Genomic DNA, 27728 nt, shown 5'->3' with positions numbered 1-27728 from the left:
TAAAAACTAAAGTTGTTACAGACGTGAAAATTGGTATTTTGATCTCTTTTAAAAACAAAGAAAAGCGCGTTTTGGGGGTGCGGAATAACCTTGGGGTGGGGGGGAGTGTAAAGGAGCTGAATTCCTTTCATGAGGACACATAAATCAAAAACTAAAGAGGTTAAGGTGGTGATAATTGGTATTTAGATGATCCTTTACTATTAAAGGAACAAGTATTTTTTGCCTTAATATCACTTTGTGAGGGGCGGGGGGGATTGTGAAAGGAAGTTAAAGAAGTGAATTATTTTTAAGGGGATACTTATATCTCAAAACTGAAGGTAATAAACGTGAACATTGGTATTTGGAATCTCCTTTAAACATAAAGAAACACACCTTCTTTTAATTTTTTGGGGGTGGGGGTAAATAAACTTAACGGCGGTGGGGTGTAAAAGGCGGTGAGACCAATTGATTTTACTGTTCATAATGTACTTATAAGGAGCCTCCGTTGCTCAGGCGGCAGAGCGCCGGCCTCTCACAGCTGGGTTCCGTGTTTCAAATCCCGGTCACTCCATGTGACATTCGTGCTGGACAAAATGGTTGCGGGACAGGTTTTTCTCCGGATACTCCGGCTTTCCCTGTCATCATTAATTCCAGCAACACTGTCCAATATTTCATTTCATTTGTCACTCATCGATCATTGCCCCAGAGGGGAGCTTCGGCAGCCGGCACAATTCATATTGTCGCCGCTAGATGGGGCTTTATTCATTCCATCCCTGATCCTGTCGAATGATAGGAAACAGGCTGTTGACTTTCGATGTACTTATTCTGATCATAAACCGATCATTTTTAATCTTTCCTGGGTTCTTTTTCAACAGCCATCTTTTCCTTCGGAGAACGTTCTTAGATTAGAGTAGATTCTCCTGGCATATAAATAAAAATTTAAACACATTTGAAATAAACGATAGGAATGATATTGACCGTCAAATTGTTCACCTCTATAATAAGGTCACTAATACACGGAGGTATGTCATTCGTATCGCCAGAAATCCCGCACACTTGCCTACGCGCGACAGTGGTGCTGGCCACATTGTCAACAATGACAATGGCAGCTGATGTAATTTACCGCCAAGTAGCGGTCTTGAATATTGCTGTGGGGTCCAGAACATATAATAATAATAATAATGACAATATTATTAATAATAATAATAATAATAATAATAATAATAATAATAATAATAATAATAATAATATCAAAAAAGTCTTTCACGGCCGCAGATCTTATAATCACAGCAATAGAACCAGCTTTTGGGTGGTTAGGCCAAGTGCATTATGCAGAGTTTCGTCCAGACGTGCCATTTGGACTCATCAGCTGGAATAATAATAATAATAATAATAATAATAATAATAATAATAATAATAATAATAATAATAATAATAATAATAATAATGTTCTGGACCGTCGTCACATGTGCGGACCACGCTGGAAACGGGTCCTGGACGGCTAATGACTAAGAATGCAGTCCGGCCGCGGGTTCAGTAGGCTACCGCCAAGGCACCCAAGACGACACCACGACAGATCCCCTGAAGGATTTGATTCATATTAAAAATGCTTATAGGAAAAGATGGCAAAGATTTAGGGACCCAACTAACTGGGTGGAATACCTGGACCTAGCCCGGGAAGTACGAAATCGTTTGCTGGAAAGAAAGATTGAAAAATGGGAGGAAACTTGCCGTAATCTATTAGAAAACGAGTCAGATCGCGAATTTTGGCGGATTCTCGCAGAAAACTGGTCAGATCGCGAATTTCGGCGGATTATATATCTAAAACAATAAGCATTCAATTATAAATTTCAGTATAATACCGTAGCGAAGCACGGGTATCTTGCTAGTCTATATATATATATAATAACTTGTCCTGACTGACTGACTGATTCATCATCGCAGAGCCAAAACTACTGGACGTAAAGAAATGAAATTTTGGGGATATATTCATATTAAGATGTAGGTGCTCGCTAAGAGAGGATTTTTGTATATTCCTTCGCTAAGGGGGTGAAAAGAGGGGTGAAATTTTAAAATGAGTGTGTCTATATCTCAAAAGTTTAAAAGTTTACAGATGTAAAAATTGGTATTTAGAATCTTCTTTAAAAATAAGGAAACACGTATTTTTTTGTTTTCAGAAATTCCCAATAGGAGGGGTGAAAAGGGGTGAAAATGGGGAAAATGGGTTGAATGCCCTTAATCAGGATACCAGTACATATATCTCAGAAACTGAAGATATTACAGACCTGAAAATTGGTACTTTTATTCTCTTTTAAAAACAAAGAAACACGTATTTTTTTGTTTTTGAAAAATCCAATTAATGGGAGGGTGAAAAGGGGGTGAATTTATAAAATGAGTGAATCTATATCTCCAAACTTTTAAAGTTTGCAGATGTAAAAATTGGTATTTAGAATCTTCATTAAACATAACGAAACACGTATTTTTTGATTTCGGAAAATCGCAATAGGAGGGGTGAAAAGGGGTGAAAAAGGGGTTGAATGCCTTTGATGAGGCTACTTATATTTCAGAAACTGAAGATATTACAGACCTGAAAATTGGTGTTTGGGATCTCCTTTAAAAATAAAGAAACACGTATTTTTTTGTTTCTGGAAAATCCAATTAATGGGGGGGTTAAAAGGGGTGATTTTTAAAATGTGTGTATCTATATCTCAAAACTGTTACAGTTTATAGATGTAAAAATTGGTATTTAGAATCTTCTTTAAAAATAAAGAAACACGTATTCTTTTGTTTTCGGAAAATCCCAATAGGAAGGGTGTAAAAGGGTGAATAATGGGTTGAATGCTTTTAATGAGGCTACTTGTATTTCAGAACCTGAAGATATTACAGACCTGAAAATTGGTATTTGGGATCTACTTTAAATGTAAAGAAACACGTATTTTTTCGTTTTTGGAAAATCCAAATATTGAGTTGTGAAAAGGGGGGTGATTTTTTTAAAATGAATGTGTCTACATCTTAAAACTTTAAAATTTACAGATGTAAAATTTGATAGTTAGAATCTCCTCTAAAAGTAAAGGGACACGTATTTTTTTGTTTCCTGTAAATCCCAATAGGAGGGGTGTAAAAGGGTGAAAAATGAGTTGAATGCCTTTAATGAGGATACATATATCTCAGAAACGGAAGATATTACAGAACTGAAAATTTGTATATGGGATCTCCTTTAAAAATAAAGAAAGAAACACGTATTTTTTTAGTTTTTGGAAAATCCTATTAATAGCGGTTAAACAGAAGTGACAAATTGGGGTGAATTTTTTGAAAGATTATCTTGGAAACGTAAAATGTTACAGACGTAAAAAGTGGGTGTTTGGAATCTCCTGTAAATGTAAAGAAACGTAGGTGATTTGTTTTTGGAAACTCCACTTAAGGGGAACCTAAAAGGGGTGAAATTTTAAAATGAGAATTTTTACAGTATATCTAAAAAACTTAACATGTTACAGAAGTGAAAAATGGTATTTTTATCTCTATTAAACATAAAGAAACGTGTATTTTTAATTTTCTGAAATACCACTCGGGTGGAGGGGGGGGGGGGTGAAAGTGACTGAAAATGGTGTTGAATTCTTTTATTTAGGCTACTGATATCTTAAAAATGAAGATGTTACAGACGTGAAATTTGGTATTTGCAATCTGCTTTAAAAGTAAAGAAACACATATTCTCGGAAAATCCAATGAAGCGGGTGGGAGGGGGGTGAAAGAATTGAAAAATTAATTGACTTTAATTGTATGAGAATATATACATCTAATAAAAACTAAAGTTGTTACAGACGTGAAAATTCATATTTGGATCTCCCTTAAAAGAAAGAAAAACGCGTTTTGGGGGGGAAATCATCTTGGGGGGCGGGAGTGTAAAGGAGTTGAATTCCTTTCATGAGGACACATAAATCAAAAAGTGAAGAAGTTAGAGTCTTGATAATTGGCATTTAGAAGATCCTTCACTATTAAAGAAACAAGTATTTTTTGCGGGAAAATTCACTTGGGGGGGGGGGGGAGTAGTTTGAAATGAAGTGACAAAAGTAAATTATATTTATGGGGATACTTATATCTCAAAACTAAAGGTAATAGACGTGAACATTGGTGTTTGGAATCTCCCTCAAACATAAAGAAACACGCCTTCTTTTAATTTTTGGGGGGGTGGGGGGGGAGGGTTGGCAATAAAAACTAACGGCGGTGGGGTGTAAAAGGCGGTGAGACCAATTGATTTTACTGTTCTTAATGTACTTATAAGGATCCTCCGTTGCTCAGGCGGCAGCGCGCCGGCCTCTCACAGCAGGGTTCCGTGGTTCAAATCCCGGTCACTCCATGTGACATTCGTGCTGGACAAAACGGAGGCGGAACAGGTTTTTCTCCGGATACTCCGGTTTTCCCTGTCATCATTCATCCTAGCAACGCATAATAATAATAATAATAATAATAATAATAATAATGTTCCGGACCGTCGTCAAATGTGCGGACCGCGCTGGAAACGGCTCCTGGACGGGTAATGACTAAGAATGCAGCCGGCCGCGGGTTCAGTACCGCCAAGGCTCCCAATAAGACACCACGCCGGATCTCCTGAAGGATTTTATCCAGATTAAAAATGATTATAGGAATATACGGTATGGCAAAGATTTACGGACCCAACTGACCGGGAAGAATACCTGAGCCTAGCCCGGGAAGTACGAAATCGATTGCTGGAAAGGAAGATTGAAAAATGGGAGGAAACGTGCCGTAATCTAATAGAAAACGAGTCAGATCGGGAATTTTGGTGGATTCTCGCTGAAAGCGTGTCAGATCGCGAATTTCGTCGGATTATATATCTAAAACAATAAGCATGCAGTTATAAATTTCAGTATAGTACCGTAGCGAAGCACGGGTACCATGCTAGTATTCTATATGTTCTTTCATTTCAGTTCGGATTAACCCGACTGTCGGATTAACGGGGTTCGGAATAACGGGACTCTAGTGTATGTATATGTCGAAATATGCGCATATATCGAGATATAGGCCTATACTGCATATATATATATATATATTAAAACGTTCGCTAAAAACTGCTTTGTTCAGTCCGATTTACTGGACCGAACTGATTCATTTTTGTTCTATTCTGCCAGTGAATAACACCCACGGTATACCCTGCCTGTCGTAAGAGGTGACTAAAAGGGATCCCACGGGTTTTGAACTTTGGAACGTGGGTTGGCGACCACGGGGCCCTTAGCTGAGTCATGGCATTGCTTCCACTTACTTGTGCCAGGCTCCTCACTTTCATCTATCCTATCCGACCTTCCTTGATGAACTCTTGTTCTTTTCCGACCCCGGCGCAATTAGGTTTCCGAACGCTAAGGAATCTTTAATTTTCACGCCCTTCGTGGCCCTTGACTTTCTTCATTTTTCGAAGTGTCGGATCCCTTTCATTTTTTCTCTCTGATAAGTGTTATATAGAGAATGGTTGCCTACTTGTACTTCCTATTAAAACAATAATCACCACCACCACCTCCTCTCGAAGTTCAGTCAGCTATGCGCAATCCTAAATTCACTTTACTTAGGGGGTTGCATTCTAATGCTGAAAATGACACATATACTCAGGCCTCGAGCCATAGAAATTAAGCAATGAAATTTGCAATCCCAGTCCCAGCCGGGAATCGACCCCGCGACTTCTTGGATCAGTGGCCAGCATGCTAACCATTTAGCCATAAAGTCGGTCATCATAAAGGTGTTGTGCCTGTACAGGTGTCGTTCGTCTCGTATACAGTTTCAAAAACGTGACTGTGCCGTTCCTATTTATTTGAGTGATAACAGGATTATGAGAGATGTAAGAACGTGTGCTGTATATCGTTCAATAGCCAGAGGGTGTACCGAAATATGAACACGTTGAAAACTGTTGATGAACTGTTTATCGTGTGTTTGGAGCGGCCAGCAGTGATTTCGATCGGAACGGTACAGTAATGCCTTCGAGCCTTTATGCAGCACTCAGGCTATCGGAACTCTCAATTAGCTGTTCGTGTCTGTGTGGGCGTGAACGTTTGTGGTTGTTTCAGAAGAGATGTAACCGCAAACTGTCCCGATTAAGTACCATTTCAGAGAATTACCTGTGTGTATATTAATGTAGCCTCTGTTTATCTGCTGGTGGAGTGTAGTTCAAGACATCTGTTGTAAACCCATGTTTAGTGCAAATTCAAATCCCTGCTATTTCTAGTAATGCAGTAACAATAGACTCTCATAACTGGATATTGGATTTACGTGATGTATCAGCCTGTAAACTTCAGTTGATGAAATATGGTGATGCAGGAAATATTAGATTAGGAAATGAAGTCTTAAAGGAAGTAGATGAATATTGTTACTTGGGTTTAGAATAATTAACGATGGCAGAAGTAAGGACGACATAAAATGTAGACTAGCACGAGCAAGGAAGGCCTTTCTTAATAAAATACATTTGCTTACTTGATATAGGAATTACCGAGCGAGTTGGCCGTGCGGTTAGGGGCGCAGCTGTGAGCTTACATTCGGGAGAAAGTGTGTTCGAAACACCAGGCAAATGCTGAGGCTCTACCTTAATTAAGGCCGCGGCCGCTTCCTTCCCACTCCTAGCCCTTTCTATACTATCGACGCCATAAGACCTATCTGTGTCAGTGCGACGAAAAGAAAATTGCAAAAAAATAATAATATATATAGGAATTAGAGAATTTTTGAAGACTTTCGTCGGGAGCGTGGCGTTGTGTCTGAGTGAAACATAGACAATAACTAGCACAGGAAGAAAAAAAGAATATAAGTTTTTGAAATATGGTGTTACAGAAGAATGCTGAATGTGAAATGGGTAGATCGAATCACAGATGAAGTGATACTGAATCGAATCGATGGAAGGATAACGATTTGGCGAAATTCGACCAGAAGAAAACGGAGAAAGAGCGGGCACATCTTAAGACAGCCAGGTCTTGTAGAGTTAGTTTGTGAGGGAAGGGCGGTAAGAACGGTACAGGTAGACCAATGTATGAATATAACAAACCGATTAGAATAGATGTAGGATGTTGTAGTTACGTAGAAATGAAAATGTTAGCATAGGATAGGGTGGCATGGCTTGCTGTATCAAATCAGTCTATGTACTGATGAGCCAAGCAATAGCAATAACATCAGCCTGTAAAGACTAATTATTTACTTAAATCATCTTCTTCCTGATCCCTTGTACAGTATGTTGGGCTTGACACCTGCTATGGATTTGGGCCAGTTTTACGGCCGAGTAGCCTTCCTGGCGCCATCCCTCTGTTGTTGTGTGGTGGTTAGTACTGCGATGTGTCAACGCTGACCATTCAGCCAAGAAGTCGGACTTAATTCCGTACGTCTTATCTTAAAATTTTTAATAATAATGTTATTTGTTTTACGTCCCACTAACTGCTTCTACGGTTTTCGGAGACGCAAGAGTTCTTTTACGTGCCAGTAAATCTGACACGAGGCTGACGTATTTGAGCACCTTCAAATACCACCGGACTGAGACAGGATCGAACCTGCCAAGCTGGGGTTGGAAGACCAACGCCTCAACCGTCTGAGCCACTCAGCATGGCTTTAAATATTTAAAAACTGAGTGTAACCATCGAAACTTTGATCTCCCTCTACTTTTCTTACCCTTGACGACTCAGTCCATTATTCTCCTAGGTTACCTATCCTCCTCCATTCTTCTCACAAGATTCCACAACCGAAGTAGTGATGAAATATTCGATTCATTTTAATGAATCGATTCGTCTGATTCCGTTCACGCTACAGAATCGATACAGTGCCCTGATTCACGGTTCATTAGAGTCATCGATCCTATTGCATCTGTGTAGTGTGTACTGATACGACAGCAGCAACAACATTCAATGCTTGCTGCTGCCATCTGGTCTTCATTCTAAGAACTGCTTTCCTATGCGTCATCCAACTTTGACTCAGTACTCTACTTGCTTATTATATTACAGCACAAAACTTACGTAGTTAATAATAATAATAATAATAATAATAATAATAATAATAATAATAATAATAATAATAATAATCTAATAATAATAATTACTGACATAACTCAAATGTTATACACCGCCTAATGGTTTTCCGCAGTTCTCTGAAAGTTACAACTCTTATATATAGAATTAGATGTAAAAATACCTGTGCCCACAATAAGTAGCCCACATATTAAATATAAATCAAATAAGTTGCTTTACGTCGCACCGACACAGATAGGTCTTATGGCGACGAAGAGATAGAAAAGGGCTAGAAGTGGGAAAGAAGCGGCCGTGGCTTTACTTAAGGTACAGCACCGGCATGTGCCTGGTGTGATAATGGAAAACCACGGAAAACCATCTTAGCAGCTGCCGACGGTAGGATTCGAACCCGCCATCCCTCGAATGCAACCTCATAGCTACGCGACTCTAAACGCACGGCCAACTAGCTCGGTCATCTTTGAAAATATATTTTTCTATCAGCAGAGGTTTCTTTAAATCGTCATATTTTGTATAGGCTACACGAGATGTTCAGTAGCCCACTGGTTTTCTGATTAAAAATCTTTTTATTTAAGCTCTTGCGTCAGTCTGCTCACTTACTCGCTGTCCACGTACACCGGTGATCTCGTGATTCGATTATTGAAGTACTGTGCAATGATGCTATATACGAACTGAGGGAATACCGAGCAGTTCTTCTGAATATAGAACAGACATTTTCGAGTGGTCATGAACATGACTCACAGTCATATGGTAGGCTAGATAATAATGTTATTGGCTTTACTTCCCACTAACAACTTTTATGGCTTTTGGAGACGCCGTGGTGCCGGAATTTAGTCCCGCAGGAGCTCTTTTACGTGCCAGTAAATCTACCGACACGAGGCTCAGCACCTTCAAATACCGTCGCACTGAGCCAGGATCGAACCTTCCAAGTTGGGTTCAGAAGGCCAGAGCCTCAACCGTCTGAGCCACTCAACCAGGCGGGGAGGCTAGAGAGCTGAGTTTGATTAACTGTCGAACGTCAACTAGTTATAAAAATACTGATTGATTCAACTAATACGGTAAATAGAATAACCTAATACCCTTCTTACAAGCTAGGTACTTTTGAATTTTTAATTTTGTTTTGAGAACCTTTTTAAGACTGCAAATAAATCCATCTGTTATTTAAACCTCCCTGTAAGAAGAGGACAGTGAATGCAAGTGGGTATTATTTTCAAATGAGCTGAGCTCGAGAGTCCATTATAGCGTACGATTCTTTCAGTGTACCATGGCTCTGTATGTATTGCTTCAGAGGATGTTCGGGGTCCAAAATCCAAGTCATCGGCCCCTCATAATGGTACTTATCGCTAGGAAAGTAGAACCATGGTATTTCTCATGTTGTGATACTAATCAAAAGTAGCGTAGCCTCGCGGCATTCCACACATTATGGTACTACTCACATGTAATGAAATTCGCACATGGAATACAGACCTATGCTGTTTCGCACATTGCGGCGCCATTTACAGGCAACTCAAACCTATGGTGTTCATCACATACGTGTACTAACCACAGGGACCCGCACCACCCCGTGGAGTTCCTCACACAGTGGGTACTAATCATAGGCAAGCCAGAACCACGGTGTTGCTTACCCATAATGTCGCTCCTAAAGTGGTATTAATCACAGGTACTGTAGAAGCCGGCAACGCACCCTGTTGCTACTAATCACAAACCTATTTGGTACCTAACATAGTGGTACTACGAGCAAGTAAAAGGGACCCGTGGTGTTCCCCGCGTGGTGGTACTAATCACAAGTAGTTTCATGGTTCTAATACAATCATCCCTTGGTCGCCCCTTATTGTCGCCTCTTACGACAGGCAGAGGATACCGTGGGTGTATTCTTCGTCTGCGTCCCCCACCCACAGGGGGTCAGGTATGTTGTAATGAAAGGCACTAAACGCAATATTTCCTTTGTAGCAATTATAGGACATAGGGGATGTCATGGATCCTAAAATCAATCGCAGACGTGGAGTTGTGATACATTCATGGAACTTCCTGGAGCTAAACATGCCACTCCATCTAATTCTGCACCCATATAATATTTCAATTTATTTTTCACTTTCTCTCTGCCAAGATACTTCGGCTAATTGATTTCCTTCATGGGAGGGCAGTTGATGTTCAGTTTCGAAGAAGAGATTCCTGATCCACGAGATTATCTCAACCGGAGGTGGAAAATATGGCCTGGGTGTGGATACTAGCAACTTCAAGTGTTTCACAATAACATTACTTACACTGCCTTGTAGTTTTCTTCTTCTTTTCCGCTGCTAACTTGTACCATCTGTCGGCCAAATTAAGAGTTACATGTACTGTATGTAAGTTATACAACAATGAAGACATAGTTCCTAAATTTAGTATAATGGTCTATGAATTGTGTGTGTACAAGAACATTTTGTTGTTATTGCGGAATCCTTGGATTATCGTCGCGGCTCCCCAGGGGTCCGCGGACCACAGTTTCTGAATAGCTGTCCTAACATATTACTGTCTAAAAATCCGGACTAATTATTTTTGTTACGGGGATACCGTGGTCGACAGAGGTGAAAGAAGGTGCGGCCATGAATGGGTCTATCTTAAGACAGCCAAAAGGTTAATTAAATAGTAAAATTAGTGTTATATTTCTTTTCTCGGTTATCGTCTTTTTTTCTCTCCCGAAACAAGATTTTACAAAATCCAGGTACCAAATTTTGCTTACAAGCTAATTGGACAACGTTGTAGAAAATCGAATGACAATAACCTTGAACTTGAGCTCACTATTTATACATTCTCCAATGTGCGCTGCGGCTCCTTTCAAACACAGTCACGGAGACTACCCTCCCAATTCTTTTTACGGAGTATTCAAAATATACGATGTTTCAGGAGCACCATTTGCTCCACCAAATTATCTAGCAGACCACACCGGCCTTCAAAGGCACCTTTTAACCATTACAAACAAGGAGCGTCTTTTCTATATTAATATTTTGCACTTGGAAACCTAGTTCCAGAAAGGTCTAGGCCTATCAAAAGGCACAACCTACATTTTACTATTCAAACACTATTCACTGTCTTAGACACTCAACAGTCTAACCTCATAACATAAAAGAATGGAATTGAATTTTACAGCGGTATCGTATACCCATTCTAACGGGACTTTGTGGGGGAAGAAACAACAGGTTAAGATTACTGGCCCAAAACTCAAAATGATGTGGGGGCGGACACTTGCACTCCTTGAAATTTGCCCTTAAAGATTAAAACACCATTTGGGCTTCAGACCGGAAGTTACAGAGGCTAAGCCTATACTACTGAGGTGATTAGATGGAGAAAATCTAAGTTACATAGAGAACGCGAGAGGGTGTCACACTCTCTATTCCCGAATTTTGGCTAAGTTTCTTAGGCTTGTTTAAAATTTACATTAGAAGATCGAAATTCACATTTTACGGAAATTGAAGTTACATTATTAAATTTTGGAACCTTCCCCTCGAGCTAGCTGTCAAAGATTGTTACTTAAGCCAGGACTGCCATTACCTTGATCTGATGGGCATCTCGACTACGAAAGTGGCAACCCACGCCTCCCCTCACAACCACACACTCAGTAGACTGGACGACCAATAAGACAACCTGGTCGAAAAATGTGCCAGCTTTTATACCCGAGAGGAAGGTTCTAGAGAGTTCTGGGCTAAGGCCTGACACACCCCCAATTTTCATTGGGTAATTAAATAGATACATGACTGATCTCATTGGTTAAAAAGATAAATATAAATAATTTTCTATTGGCCAGCCTCCAAAGTTGGCGGGAAGCGATCGAAGTGTTGACAACTTTAACATACCAAAAACAAAGAATAACCAGCTCAGTGTAGTAACCCTTAAAATAAATTATTTTAGAAGTATAATGGTTCCTCTTCACACCAGAGGGCATGACATAAGTTTTTAGTAGAGACATCTGTAGAGAAAAGTCCAAACTTGTTGCACTAGTTTTTGCAAACTTTTTATATCAGATGGCATTCTTCAAAGCGCTTAATTTGAATGAACGGGGCGGGTGTACCTCCCGGTACAATTTTAAACGCAGTTTTTACATTGTGAAATAATGTGTGGCTTTTAACTTTTTTTTAATAATTTACCGCCTTTTCTCTTATTTTAAAAAAGAACTGAAATATGATTGCTCCCCTCCACTATATTCCTGGATACATTAGTGGCCCTCAGGTCTTTTGCAGTTGGATACCCCTGATACAGAATATTGCACGTTTATGGGAAGTAAGAAGGATGCTAGGAAGGCGAGAGAAGGCTCTGATTAGCTGGTTTGTGACGTGTTGTTTGCTGATTGCATTGTCAGAGTCTGAGTTACACCGATGTTTAGTCAATTATTCAAGTGTAGCCGTTCGCATTGAGTTGACAGCAGTGCTGCTCCGCTTGTACAACACCTAAATTACTCTGTAATGCAAGGTGAATATACAATGGAGTTAGTTCACACGAACAGAGGTCGCTCGGTTTATCTGTCACTAATGCCACGCTATTGTCATTCTAGCGCGGTCATTAATATTTCTTCCACTGATGGTTTCGGGCTCAAACCCTTCCAGTTTAAAGCTCTAGTTAGATCCATGAATTTCTTCGTACGGTCCTGGCAGCTCCCTCTATGGGTGACGGATGATTGAATGCGAATTTGCGGATTTATTGATCGGGAAGCCATATTTTTCAGTGTCGATTTCGTTAATAAACCTTCAAAGCTTTTCAGTGTGTTGAAAACAATTACATACCTGCCAACTTTCCCGATTAAGGCGTGAGACTCCCGATTTTCGACAGTTTTTCCCGCCTCCCGATTATTCTATTATTTATTTCGATTTTAGCTGAACTTCAAACATATGTTTTCATATCCCGCCATTTCAGCCTTGTACGCCAGTGGCTGTAAGTCCTTCGCTCATTGGCCGCTTTCAAATGAAATATCGGCGTTTGTTAATATGAAAAATGCGCGCGAATGTGCAATGTTTATTGAAACGTGTATATCACGACGCGTATATCGATTGTGGATCTCTCGTTCTCGCGTGGTATGTTCGTATTCGTTCACATCAGTCTAGTCGATTCTAGAGACTAGTCGCTAGATTTGGAGTTTTTAAGTAATTTAGTGACAGGATTTCAAAGATAGCGACTAGTGACTTTTCTAGAGATTTTAGGAACAATTTGGAGACAATTCTGGCGAATTTTTGTTTATTACTTGATAAAAATAGCATTCCCCTTCGCAATATATTGATCTATGCTTTTGCTAAGTAATGGCATCTGAGTGCACGAGTGATTCACGCATATGGAACATGAGTTCATACTATTTTCAGAAGACTCACCAGAGACCGATCATCTCACTCACATACTTCCTGTGAGGGAATAGAGATATATAATTTTTAGCCTTTTTTTAAGAAAATGAATGTTATAATATATATCATAGTGCTCCTGTATTGCGGAAGACATGTAGAATAAGCAATTTTGACCAATTATTCCTCCGGATTTTACCTGATTTTCGTATCAAAATCTCATGATTTTTGGTTTTGTAAAGTTGGCTGGTATGTGTAACACAGGCCTTCCTAACTCGAGCACTTAGTGCTGGGGCGCACCAGCGCTGCACTCAGCAGCACCGTTCCCCTCCTTCCCCACCTACTACCCGCAGTGCATTGTATTTTACATCAAGAACAATTATGTGTAAACAAACTTTCGCCACTTTAAATCTGTTATGGATGCTGTGTCAAAATGTGTAAATTTCTGCCGAAAGTAAGCTTTGAACCATCCGCAGTTCAAAGAATTTTTAAAAGATCTCTAGGCAGAATGTAGCGACATTCCCTTTAATGTATTGTGCGCTGGTTAAGTTGCGCGAAAGTGCTAGCAACCTCCTTTCCAATAATTGAAGAAATTGCTCTGTTCATGGAGATGAAAGGTTTTCCACAACCAACTTTGCGGAATAAACAATGGGTAGCTGGCCTCGCTTTCTTGGCGGACAGAACGTCTTATTTGAATGATTTAAATATTTCATTGCAAGGGAGAAACACATTGATTAGCACCATCTGTGATAAAATTAAGGCTTTCAAATTGCAGAGTTTGTTATTGAAATGTCAGCTTGAAGTCGGAAATTTTGACTATTTTACTTCATTAAAATCATTACTTTTGTCTACTGTCCGGCTCCATGGCTAAATTGTTAGTGTGCTGGCCTTTGGCCACAGGGTCCCGGGTTCGATTCCCGGTAGGGTCGGGAATTTTAACCATCATTGGTTAATTTCGCTGGCACGAGGGCTGGGTGTATGTGTCGTCTTCATCAACATTTCATCTTCATCACGACGCGCAAGTCGCCTACGGGAGTCCAATCAAAAGACCTGCATCTGGCGAGCCGAACATGTCCACGGACACTCCCGGTACTAAAAACCATACGCCATTCCATTCCATTCATTTGTATACTTACGAAAATCTTAGAGACTATCGGACGTCGTTACAGACTTTGCACCATGAATTCAATTCCCAATTCAAAGAAATTAATGATATGACACCTCAACTTGAAATATTTATGACACTATGTTCAGCACGTCCTGAAAAATCACCGTCATATTTCCAAACAGAGCTGATAAAACTACAGTGCAACGCAATCCTAAAGGACAGGTACTACCACTACAGCGGTGATTTAATTTCCTCTTACAAAGGTGTTCATCCACAAGAATTTCCCCGACTTCATGCACTTGCCTTAAAATTTACGTCAATATTCGGTACAACTTATGCATGCGAACAGATGTTTTCAATTTTGAATTTAAATAAATGTAGAACTAGGACTTCTCCGTCTGATGTTGTCCTAAGAGACTGTGCTTAGAATTTCTACTGGCAAATCTATTGTACCCATTATTGGTAAATTAGTTGACGCAAAACGATGTCAACAATCGACTTAAACGCTAAAAGTACATTATGGAAAACGCAATGTATGTACAGAATAGGCCTAAATTGTGTGTTTATGTGTTCACAGAATTGTCATAAATAATATTGTTTTCTTAAGTTGCGCGCTGACTTGACGACCTGTGGTTCTGCCTCTGCCACTTCCCCTCCTTCCCCCACCACCTAGTCGGGGCTACAGCACAGCGCCGGGGCTGCTGCCGGGGCCGGCCAGGGCCATGGGAGCACCTCAGTTAGAATCGCTTGGTGTAACACGCATAACATACCTGTAAACATACTACACCGTTACATCGAATGGGTTTTCGATAATTTTGAAATAAATTATTGTCCATTTGTCGGGACATTTTACGAAAGAAAGCTATTTTTCGCGCTTCCTCCCACCGTTGTTTTCTCCAGCATTCATTCACTGTTTGATCTGCCGGGCTGAGTGGCTCAGACGGTTGAGGCGCTGGCCTTCTGACCCCAACATGACAGGTTCGATCCTGGCTCAGTCCGGTGGTATTTGAAGGTGCTCGAATACGTCAGCCTCATGTCGGTAGATTTACTGGCACGTAATAGAACTCCTGCGGGACAAAATTCCGGCACCTCGGCGTCTCCGAAAACCGTAAAAGAGTAGTTAGTAGGACGTAAAGCAAATAGCATTATTATTCACTGTTTGATCTTATTTTACCGTATAGGTGCAGAACCTACTGAGACAAATCTGCTGACACTTTCCGTGACACGCTACTGTATTCCTGTACAGTATCCAGTATTCTGTGGCGTATAAGGCTTCTGGACGGATAAGTGGCTGGTGGTGCCTCAATTTGGTGTTACGAGAGAGACATTTCTTCTTGTTATAAATATTCTTGGTCAGTCAGTCGATATGCCAACTCTGGTTTGTTAATTCGGGTTATTAGTGCTACACCTTCTGACATATTGGGTTCTGGTCATTCTCCTAAGTACGTAAATCAGTTGACTTTTTCAATCTGACCCTGTTCCAACTGTAGTTCGCTGGGAGTATCACTGATGTTGGTGAAGTATTTCGTCTTTTCTAGAAATACCAGTAATCCATTCAGCTGTTTCACTGCTGCTTCTACTGAGTTTGCCAGAAGTGCCTGGTCATCTGCGAACGCCGGTCTACTAGTAGTCCCTTCCATTTGTGTGTCGGGTAAATACCGCTTGGTAACTTTTGTTCTTCCAGTTATTTCCGCAATTCTCTGAAGACCTTGTCCAATACAAAGTTGAAGAGAAGGGGGCGGAAGTACATCTCCCTGTCCAACTCTTGTCTTTATTTCAAAAGTTTCCGAAATTTTATTATTATTATTATTATTATTATTATTATTATTATTATTATTATTATTATTATTATTATTATTATTAAACGGGAGTGAACACTAACGAAATTGCACTGTTCCAGTCATTTTTGTGTTTGTTCACTCCGTTTCTCGAGGCATTCCCCTTTAAAGTAGATGATCCCGCTGCACGGAGAAATCGGAGAAGTTGCCGAGACATCCGGAGTTTGAACTGAAATCTATTCCTCCGAAACACCTGTTGCTCTAGGCCACCTAACTTAATGATCTGTATATATCTGCAGCACGCTGTGCAGTGATTCGAGCTCCTCTACTAGAAGTGGGTGAAAGTGTTCTTCTTTGTATTTACCGTAAAAGAGTCTGGCTCCATGGCTAAATGGTTAGCATGCTGGTCTTTGGTCACTGGGGTCCCGGGTTCGATTCCCGGCAGGGTCGGGAATTTTAATCATCATAGGTTAACTTCGTTGGGACGGGGGCTGGATGTATGTGTCGGCTTCATCATCATTTCATCCTCATCATGACGTGCAGGTCGCCTACGGGAGTCAAATCAAAAGACCTGCACCTGGCGAGCCGAACATGTCCTCGGACACTCCCGGCACTAAACGCTATACGTCGTTTCATTTGATTTACCGTAAAAGAAATAAATTGTTTACAGTTCCTGAAAGACAGTAGAAGAATGTTTAAAAAAGGATTCTTAGTTCTGACGACCGCCCACAACCATTCACCACTCTGTATGTTACGTAACAACTATAATGAAGCTGTTAGCATAGACGATAACCTGGACTTCGATATGTCAGTATCCAAATTCATAAAGCGTTTTGCAGGCACACTGTCACAACACTAAGAATTAACACCACACTGAAAGCTGTCAAAATGTTACTGAATAATATTTAGTTATTAAGAAGTTTATTTTGGAATTATTAAGATCTAAGACTTGTATCAATGTAAATTAATAATTTAGTTAGAATTTTATTTATATTTATTAAGATCTAAGTCCAAGTTATCGTCTGTACTAACAGCTGCATTATAGTACGTTAAGGATTTTTAGGTGTACTATAATTGGGATATACTGCCTTTTTGTGAACGGGCAGTTAAATAATTAAATTAATTAATTAATTAAATACATGCATAAATAAATGGGAGTCTCCGTGGCTCAGGCGGCAGCCCGCCAGCTTCTCAACGCTGGGTTCCGTGGTTCAAATACCGGTCACTCCATGTGAGATTTCTGCTGGACAAAGCGGAGGCGGGATAGGTTTTTCTCTGGGTACTCCGGTGTCCGTGTCATCTTTTGTTCCAGCAACATTCTCAAGTATCATTTCATCTCATCTGTCAGTCACTTATCATTGCCTCACAGGAGTGCGACAGGTTTCGGCAACTGGCACTATTCCTATCCTTGCCGCTAGATGGGGCTTCATTCCATTCCTGACGCGTTCGAATGACTGGAAACAGGTAGTGGAATTTCATTTTCATTCACATAAGTAATGTATTAGTACAGTCTTCGTATGCCAAAAGGTGGTAACATATTAGATCCAACGGACTGGGGAAGATAAATATAGGGGCCTCAGTGAAGGGAATAAAAGAATAAATATTGAAATTCGGTTGGTTGTGGGTTCGGATCCCACTGGTGTCTGGTTGGCCATTTTTGTTCTGTACTTAACATCTCTTCAACACGTACTCAATGTACGTAATACGACCTAATAGGTTGAAAGTCTGTTTCGATAAGTACTTTTGTTAAGAAATGGCTATGCTCTGTGGGAGATAGTTATAATTATGTATAGGCCTGTCATTATTTAATCGATAAATGACAAGTATTAATGTTATGAATTTAAAATGGTTGAAAATTGTTAAAAATAATTGTTTTGTTGGGGCTAATCATTGGAGATTTTGTATAATATTTTTAATGAGAGAGATATATTTAGGTCTAGGATAATACCTAACATTGCGGTCTGAGTCATATTTTCCTTGCGGGGAAATAATCTGAGTAGGGTTGAATGTTAAGAAATGACTGGTTACGTTAGTTAAGTCGAATCCTTGAAGACGCTTTTCCGTGGTTTCCCACTTTCACACCAGGCAAATGCTGGGGCTGTACCTTAATTAAGGCCATGGCCGCTTCTTTCCTATTCCTAGTCTTTTCCTGCCCCATCGTCGCCATAAGACTTATCTGTGTCGGTGCGACATAAAGCAAAAATAGCAACGAAAAACGTTAGTTAAGTAGTCAAGTGAATATGAAATTTTAGTCAGAGAGTGCAGTTGTACAACAGTTTTAAAATAATCTGTAACAGCTAAACGTAATAACAAATTTTGTTAAGCTTGTAAACTTTGATTGTTAATGAACCAGTGGCAAAGTAGGCATAAGTTAGAATTGGACGAATGAAAGTAGTGTAAAAAAATTCCACAGCCTGTTTCCAGTCATTCGACCGACTCAGGAATGGCATGAATCAAGTCCCCGATCTATCGGCTGCCGAAGCCTGTCGCACTCTTCGGGGGCATTGATTAATGACTTTCAGATGAAATGATATTGGCGAGAGTTGTTGCAATGAAAGATGACAGGTAAAACCGAAATTTCCAGAGAAAAACCTGTCCCTCCTCTGCTTTGTCCAGAACAAATCTAACATGGAGTGAGCGGGATTTCAACCACGGAACCCAGTGGTGAGAGGCCGACGTGCTACCGCCTGAGCATAGATAGAACAATAAAATGTTGTCTGGCGTTTTGAAGTGTGTCTTTTGTTAGGTGAGCTTACTGTCAAGCCGAAACTGTAGACGTCAAATTATTTTCAGTGTTTTATCTCACCAGCTTTGAAAAACATGACCTGCGACCATTTTTATACCACAAAAATCAGGACATGAAGTGCCAAGAATTTTGTCGACTGTTTGAAATGCAATTACCGCGTCCAGTTTCGAACTCGTAAACTCAGATCTTCATTTAATACGGCGCTCCAGACCGCTGCAGAGCTTCACAGTGCTTACTTTAATGAGGTTTTTTCCCCCCTAGAGTGACAGCACACTTTAAGTGAAAAGAAAGGAAAGATATAAAATCAGCAGTCCAATTCTGTTCCCTTGTCAAGACTTTGAAGAGCTGTCTTATTAAGTTTATTGAATGATCTCCAATGGCTGAGTGTAAACCATTTTACCCCGCTCATTTCTTCTGTAAGGCATCCTGTTTACTGCTGAAAGAGCGATGAAGAGAGAGAGAGACAAGCTTGTGAGCTAACAGACGAATACGTTAGCTTTGTGGTTCAGTCTGCATGTTAATGGCGCTCACCCTCCAGTGAGCGACGGAATGTGACGCTCCTTTGATGTGCTTCGGGGAGTATATTTGTATCGCCTCCTACGCCTCTCCTTACTCGTAAGGCTTCTTTGATAGAACCACCACCACCACCACCACCATCACGTAGGTTACGTTAGGTACCTGGATACCATCTTTGCACTTCTCCTAGGTTTCAACACGTTTGATATGTCCATTAGCGAAGTGTTCGCCAACCCTGTGACGTAGGGGTAGTGTGACTGCCTCTTACCCGGAGGCCCAGAGTTCGATTTCCGGTCAACCCTGGGATTTTAATTCTCCACTGAGCAACGAGCGGGTTGGCTGCTTGGAAAGGCCACGTGGTTGTAAATTTGCATTCAGTAGATAGTAGGTTCGGACTCCCACCTTTGACAGCCTTTAAGATACAGTAGTTGTTCATGGTTTCCCACTTCCGCACTAGGTAAGTACTGGGGTGTACCTCATTGAACCCTTTCCCATCTGAAAACCTTGGTATACCTACCACCTTTCCCGATTTAGTCGGGAGACTCCCGATTTTTCGCCTTTTTTTCCCGCCTCTCGATTATTCTATTATTTCTTGCGATTTCAGCTTATTTTTTGGTGAACTTCAAACATTTGTTTTCAGATCTCGCCATTTAAGGTTTGTGCGCCAGCGGCTGGAAGTCCTTCGCTCATTGGCCGCTTTCAGATGAAAAATCGCCGTTTATTAGTACGAGAAATGCGCGCGAAAGTGCGATGTTTATTGAAACCTGTATATATCGCGACGCGTATATCGATTGTCAGTCTCTCGTTCTCGTGTGCTATGTTCGTGTTCTTTCACATCAGTCTAGTCGATTGTAGAGACTAGTCGCTAGATTTGGAGTCTTTTTTAGTAATTTAGTGACTGAATTTCAAAGATAGCGACTAGTGACTTTTCTCGAGATTTTAGAAGCCACTTGCCGACAATTCTGGCGAATTTTAATTTATTATTTGATAAAAAATAGTGTTGCGCTTCGCATAATCGCGCGAGCACGTGATGCCATATATTAATCTATGCGTTTGCTGCTAAATAATGGCATCTAGGTGCATCACTGATTCACACGTGTGGAACATGAGTTTATACTATTTTCGGAAGCTCATCAGAGACCGATGCTTTCACTCACATACTTCCAGTGAGGGAATGGAAGTGTGTAATTTTAAGCCTTGTATAGCAACAGTCGGGTTTTGAGACAATAAGTGATATAAAATGTACCATAGTACTCCTGTATTGCGCAAGACGTGTAGAATAAGCAGTTTTGACCAATTGTATCTCCTAATTTCTCCTGATTTTTTCTGATTTTCATGTAAAATCTCCTAATTTTTTGATTTTGTAAAGTTGGCAGGTATGCCTTGGTGAATTTTGACATAAATCTTCTGGCGGGGGTCATCAAGAAATTAGCGATACAAAATGTGTGATGCGATGGTACCTAGCAACGGTGCTGGTTGTGATGTGAAGTATTGATGGATGGCCATGTCTGAGAGACATATATCGATGATGCGCATCAAGAGTGCAGATGTTCGATGTGATCTTACAGCTCACCCTCAGTCTGTGAAGTATTGATGGATGGCCATGTCTGAGAAACATATAGCGGACTTTTATCAAAGTGGCCTCATCTCATTATACTCTTATGCCTATTGCTCACGGTAAAATGTTTCGTAACATTTGTTGTACAATTAATTTTATAAAAATTTGGCGAAAACAAGTTGTGTTGCTCACGGTAAAATTATTTTATAAAATCCGTGGAAGCATCAGGATGGCCATCTATGAACTCACTTCTGAACTAAGATGTGAATGTGCTGCCATCTATCAATAAACTTTTAAACCAAGTATCAGCTGTTCAACTTACAGTGTGTTTGAGAGTATGGCTCCAACAAACAAAGCAAAACTTGCTGCTTTAGCTACAATTATATGTTGTACAGTGGTAAAAAGGATGAAAAGAAATGCCGGGATATACTGGACTCGGGATTGGATCAAAAGAAGAGAAGAAGGTAGAGGATTGCTGTCCTTGGTCGAAAATTAGTTGAGGTTAGAAGACCAGCATTCATATAGGAATTCGGAGGTTATGTTTTCTGCCTACCTTCTTGCATTTCTGTTGTGGTAAAGTGGCGTTTTAACTTCGTACAAACAAGAATTTTACTGGTATTCGTCAGTAAAACACTAACAGCTTCCTTAGCCCACCCGGATCCTGCCATTGTAGAAAGAAGTGTTTGTTTACAATCGAGCTTCACAATCTTCTCACGACGTAGCGCCAGCATCATCGTGATATCAGTTTCGCTGATTGGTTCGTTTCGTAAAATTAATTTTATGGAATAGAACATGTCCTATTTTATGAAAAGTTTTATCAAAGGTTTTATAAAACTTGAATTTGACCGTGAGCAACAGAAATTTTATAAAATTAAATTATTGTACAATAAATTTGACAGAAAATTTTACCGTGAGCAACAGGCATTAGATGATTGATTATTTCATTCGGTGTAGTTTCATAGGCCCTGAGTCAATTTCCCCCCTTGCGATGCACTGCATCTGCACTTGACCACTCCATGTTCCATACAGATATTTCTGGAAAACGGTTTGTTAGATGTAAATAAATTAATCGTTATCTGTTTGAATTTAATGTATTTAAAGACATATTTACGATTATTTGATTTTCTGGAAGGGAGATTTGACACAATTTTTTTCTTTTAAAATACATTTTCCGGTGCTGGGCTGAGTGGTTCAGACGGTTGAGGCTCTGGCCTTCTCACCCCAACTTGGCAGGTTCCATCCTGCCTCAGTCCGGTAGTATCCGAAGGTGCTAAAACACGTCAGCCTCGTGTCGGTAGATTTACTGGCATGTTAAAGAACTCCTGCGGGACTAAATTCCGGTACCGCGGCGTCTTCGAAAACCGTAAAAGTAGTTAATGCGGTATAAAGCAAATAACATTATTGTTTTTATTACATTTTCAGGATGTGCATAAGGTCTGAAAGAAACAAAATTTCTGCCGTCCGTGGTATGGAAAGGTACCATCATAGTCCACCAGAATAGGTATTTATTCAATAAGTTCTTCCATTATCTGACACAAAACACGACAACAGTAAAATATATTGAATGTCTCTTAACTAATTGTTTGGGGAAGGAATACCGAATAGAGTAGAAGCTCGATGTAAACGCGGTCCGAAATACAGCGGATTCGGCTTTAAGGCAGTGAAGAGTACGTCCTCCAAGAATACAGAGTGATCCAAAAGTAAACATGTAACGAGACAATACATCACGGAATATTGGAGGTAGGGAGGTATAAATAAAGTAAATAAAGCTTCACTAACAGTGTCTTTTCTGGTAACGTCCGCATGCCGTGATTGCAGGTCTATCTGTCGCCCTCTCTCTCTCGGCAGCTCCTTTTATACCATACACTGGTTTCATGCGGCAACACTGACGTGTTGTTGTTGTCCAGCGCCATCTGTTGGCCTATTTGCGCACTTGGTACCAGTTACAGATGGCAGAAAAATAACGTAGCAGTTACTTTGTCACAGTTACATGTCTGTCACGGTTACAAATGGAACAAGGACAAAAAATAACAGGTTACTGAGTAAGTAAGTAAGTAAGTAAGTAAGTAATTCGTCTTTATTCATGACGAAGTTAGGGCTCAAGGCCTTCTCTTACACTTAACCACAACATTTAAAATAATTAGCATACCTCGGCCTATATTTTATTAAATACAACAAATCTTGTTTTAAAATAATATAGTACTTATATTATGCCTTTGCTGGAGAGATGTAGTGTTTACAGTGCGCTATGTCTTGTGGTATGGGCCATATCAAATTTGTTACTTTCATTGGCCTGTCTCTGTCTCATCCTTGGCTTTGACAATATGGAAGTGACTGAGGTATGAGTGATGCTAGTAATGCCATGCCTTATGCAGCCAGTCCCTGTTATGAATGGTGTGAAAATATCGCTCATAAGGTCGGTTGGTGCATGCATTTCAGTGGACTTCGCAAACTGATATGTAATAGCAACTGCTGGCTCGGTGAGGAGAGCAACGGTAAACTACCTCACTCCTCATTTCCCTCGTACGCCTCTTCAGTGACGCCTAGACTATTTATGACAGCTGTTGGCGGAGGATCAAACCAGCTTTCGGGCTGAATACCCAACATACATATATAGCAAATATGGAGATAGTAATAAAAGAAATAATTATAGAATGGACAACATGACTATATAAATGAACATGATAATAATTTTAAAACTAACACTAGTAATAATAAAAGAAGGAAACACAGTAAAAACCTAGAACTACATTTCTAATTTAACGTGCTAGTGAAAACAGTAACTGGGAATTGGGAACTGTCACTAGTAGCAGCTTACAGGCACAGAATGTGAGGTCAAATAGTACGCATGTCTTCCAAATGAGAGCGCTTTCGTAGTAGATTGCTTTAAGTCAAATACACTATAGTTGCTGCTGTCATCTGGTAACTAAAGTGTAGACTGTTATGACATATTCAACTGCTCAGGGGTAATCGTTGACTCAAACATCGCGCAGGAATATCTACATTATAATATTATTATAAGTTCCACCCGTATAATTTTTCTTATACCATAAATAAATTAGTATGCTAAATTTCCATATTGATATTATAGGTAACATAACATTACTTCATTTTACTTAATCGATCCTTTTGTACCGGTTTGTGTCGAGGTTTGGCAGACAGATCATCATGTTTTCTTGTCTTCTATCCTTGATCGGGACATTGTCAAACTCACTCCTCTAGGTTTCAGAAAATACGCTATGTTGTCTTCTCATTTCATCCGTTGTCTGTCTCTCGTTAACTTTATAGCAAATAGGAGTGCGTGTTTTGCTGCACCGACTTTCAACAGTGTAGTGATGCGTGCGCGCATGTACGAGTGAATGAATGCGACTTCGCAACACAGCTGTAAGGAATACAAGCTTGAAGCTGTGACCAATAAATGGTGAGTAACGTTGGTCGTTATTTTTAACTGTTACTTTTCACAGTTACTTTATTGTAGCAGTGACAGAAAAAATAACCGTTTGTCACACCTCTAGTGTCTGTAAAACCCCATGTCATGTCAAGCATGTGTGGCGACTAGAGTTGGGTCGGAGTCGTTCAAAGGAAGGAGCGCGCTCTTTCGCTCCGCTCTCCAGATGGAGTCAGCTCCGGGGAGTCGTTCGAAGGAGCGGTTTGCTCCAAGCATCGCACGGCTCGAAGAGCCTACCCTCTTCCACACCCCCACCCCACACACCACATTCACTCGCTCCTTCAACACGCTCCAAGCATTGTATCGCTCTTCCTTCGCTCATTTAAAGAAGTGTGCGTCTGTGCCACTGCTGCCAACGACATTGTGAGAAAGAAAGGAAAGAAATGGTTGAAAATCTATATTATTAATAAATATTCTGATGTAAGTCCTTGCATGGAATATTAGAATGATATAATTCCGAGAAGAAGAATATTTTTTCCTGTTAAATATTTTAAAAATAACGACGACAAACAATCTGTGTTGGTAAGCTGTACCCTTGTTCACCCCCACCCCTTACTACAAACTGTGTTTAGGACGTAATTCATCAAATAGCCAATAGATAGCATTGCAGTACGGTTCTTCTCGAAGAATATCTTTCTTGGAAACCCGACAAATTGTGAGAAATACATACACAGGAAGAGACAGGGTATCAGCATCTGTTAACCAGACGTGTCAGTCTCAGTATACCTGCCCCTGCCATAAAGACATTATACTACCGAGCTCGATAGCTGCAGTCGCTTAAGTGCGGCCAGTATCCAGTATTCGGGAGATATTAGGTTCGAACCCCACGGTCAGCAGCCCTGAAAATGGTTTTCCGTGGTTTCCTATTTTCACACCAGGCAAATGCTGGGGCTGTACCTTAATTAAGGCCACGGCCGCTTCCTTCCCATTCCTAGCCCTTTCCTGTCCCATCGTCTCCATAAGACCTATCTGTGTCGGTGCGACGTAAAGCAACTAGCAAATAAAGACATTATGACCAACTCAACATGTAAACCATTCATTAATAAACAAATTCTCATAATTCCAGTGTACATTGAGAAAATTCGTCATTTATCTTACGCAGAATGTGATCACTTCCATAACGCGATAAATCCCTATGTCTTTCTTTAATTATTTTATAAAAAAAGAATGGGTCAAAATTTCGAGTAGGCAACATTATCTGCTTTTTCCGTTTTATTCATTGGCACCAATGTTCCATTGTGAACTGGAGTTTGTCGAATATCGGTCTATGGTCAATTTTGTCTACAGTGCTCAGTGGGAATCATGGCTAAGGCAAAAGGAAAAGAGTGACTTTTTATAGATTTAGGCGATGGGAAAGCAAAGTGCAATTTTTGCTCAAAACATATTTCGTATAAAAGTGGCAGTATGTTTAATCTCGAGCGCCACGTTCGAAATTTACATCCTACTATGTCGTTATCTACAGAACGGCTAACGCCCGCTCTTCCCTCTTCAGAAGAAATTTCGGATGATCGTAGGTCAGCAGTGGCTTCGACTGCAACTTCTAATGAAGATGATTGTACAGTCACACCAGCATCAGCCTGTGTTACACTTGAGTAAAGCGGAACGCCCCACCGGAATTCGGGTCAGACGTCCATTAGTTCCTAGATGCTCCGACCTCTTTCCAACAAAAGGAGTAGAGAAATTGACTTTTTAGTTTTGGAGTCAATTGTGGAAAATTACTTGCCATTCCGCATCGTTGAAAGTAAAAAATTTAGGGCACTAATTCATAAACTCAATAAAGCTTATAATTTGCCTAAAAGAAAAACTCTATCGCAAGTAATTCTTCCACAATTGTATAATATGACGAAAGAATTTGTCAAAGAACAATTGGAGTCCGCAGTCTGCGGTATGTGACATTACCTACTGACTTGGATTTGGACTTCTATGAACAACGATTCCTACTTGTCCGTGACGGCTCATTTTGTCGAGGGAGTCGAGTTGGTATCTGTTCTACTGGAATGTTTCATTACGACGAGAAGCACACGGCTCGAAACTTGGCTGAAGAACTCATAAGAGTTGCTCGTGAGTGGAAAGTGGAGACTAAAATCGTGTGTATTGTTAGCGATAACGTTGCAAATATTGTGGCTGCAATACATCAGACAGCCTGGAGACAAATCCCATGTTTTGGCCATAATTAAAATTTAGTTGTGAAGTCGAACTCCACTGTGTTAAAGACATCAGTGCGAAAGTGAAAAAAAAATTGTGGACTTTTTCAAACGCAGCTCACAAGCTGAAGGCAAACTGCGAAAAATGCAGGAGCAGATGGGTGAACCAGTCTTGAGTATTAAACAAGATGTGGTAACGAGGTGGAATTCCACCTTCGTTATGCTCGAGAGGATTATTGAGGTCCAACGAGCTCTAATTTCAACAATTGCCTTAAACTACCCTGATCTGCCGCAGCTAACTAGCGATGACATCCAAACTTTAGCTTCTAGTTTTATATGCCTGAGAATATTATTATAAGAGTGCAGCCGAATGAGTTTACCATATTAAACACTACGTCATTCCATTTAAAGTGATAATTTACTGACACGAAACAAATGTTGAATAGGGAATTTGGACAGGCGCTGTGTGTTGCCAAAGGACGTCGTTTTAAACGTGGCGGTAAACACAGACTGGTTACGTGTACGTGTCGAAAGAGCGGGAGTTGGAGAGGGAAGAGCGGAATGGCTAGGAGCGGAGCGAGCTCGGGGGATGAGCTGGTTGAAACTCATGGTAAGTTCTCTTCACTCTCTCTCTCTCTTGACGCTCTCAGTATGAGCGAGTGTTATGTTTGAACGGTCCGCTCTTTTGAAAGGAGCGAGCGGGGAGTCGCTCCACAAAAAGAGTCGTTCACTAGGATTGACTCGCTCCTGAGCGACCCAACACTAGTGGCGACGTTTTGCTGTCCAGCGCCATCTGTTGGTCATTTTGTGTAATTGTATTTCAGTCAAAAAAGGGCCCTTCTCCGTACTGGCCATGAAGGCCCTTGGAGAAGTGGCAGGGTAAGGCTTTCACTATCCATGAACTCGCCACAGAGTGGGATGGAATGGTTAGCCTTGTACCCGGTGAAAGTGCTTACCTTCATAGTGTACTCAGTAACCTGTCCCCGGAGTCGTCTGGCGAGCTAGGCTGAGTGGACTCGATGATGGTGCGTGTGGAGGCTAACTCAAATAATATGATCAGGTTCGTACAGTTGGCGTTGTATGCGTGTCACGAGTGTAGGACTCAATTGTATTGTTCTTCTGTGTTGGAGGGAAGAGGTGTGGCGCATTGT

Source organism: Anabrus simplex, chromosome 11 (assembly GCF_040414725.1).
Source record: "Anabrus simplex isolate iqAnaSimp1 chromosome 11, ASM4041472v1, whole genome shotgun sequence".
Taxonomy (NCBI): Eukaryota; Metazoa; Arthropoda; class Insecta; order Orthoptera; family Tettigoniidae; genus Anabrus; species Anabrus simplex.
This window is presented reverse-complemented; position numbering follows the sequence as displayed.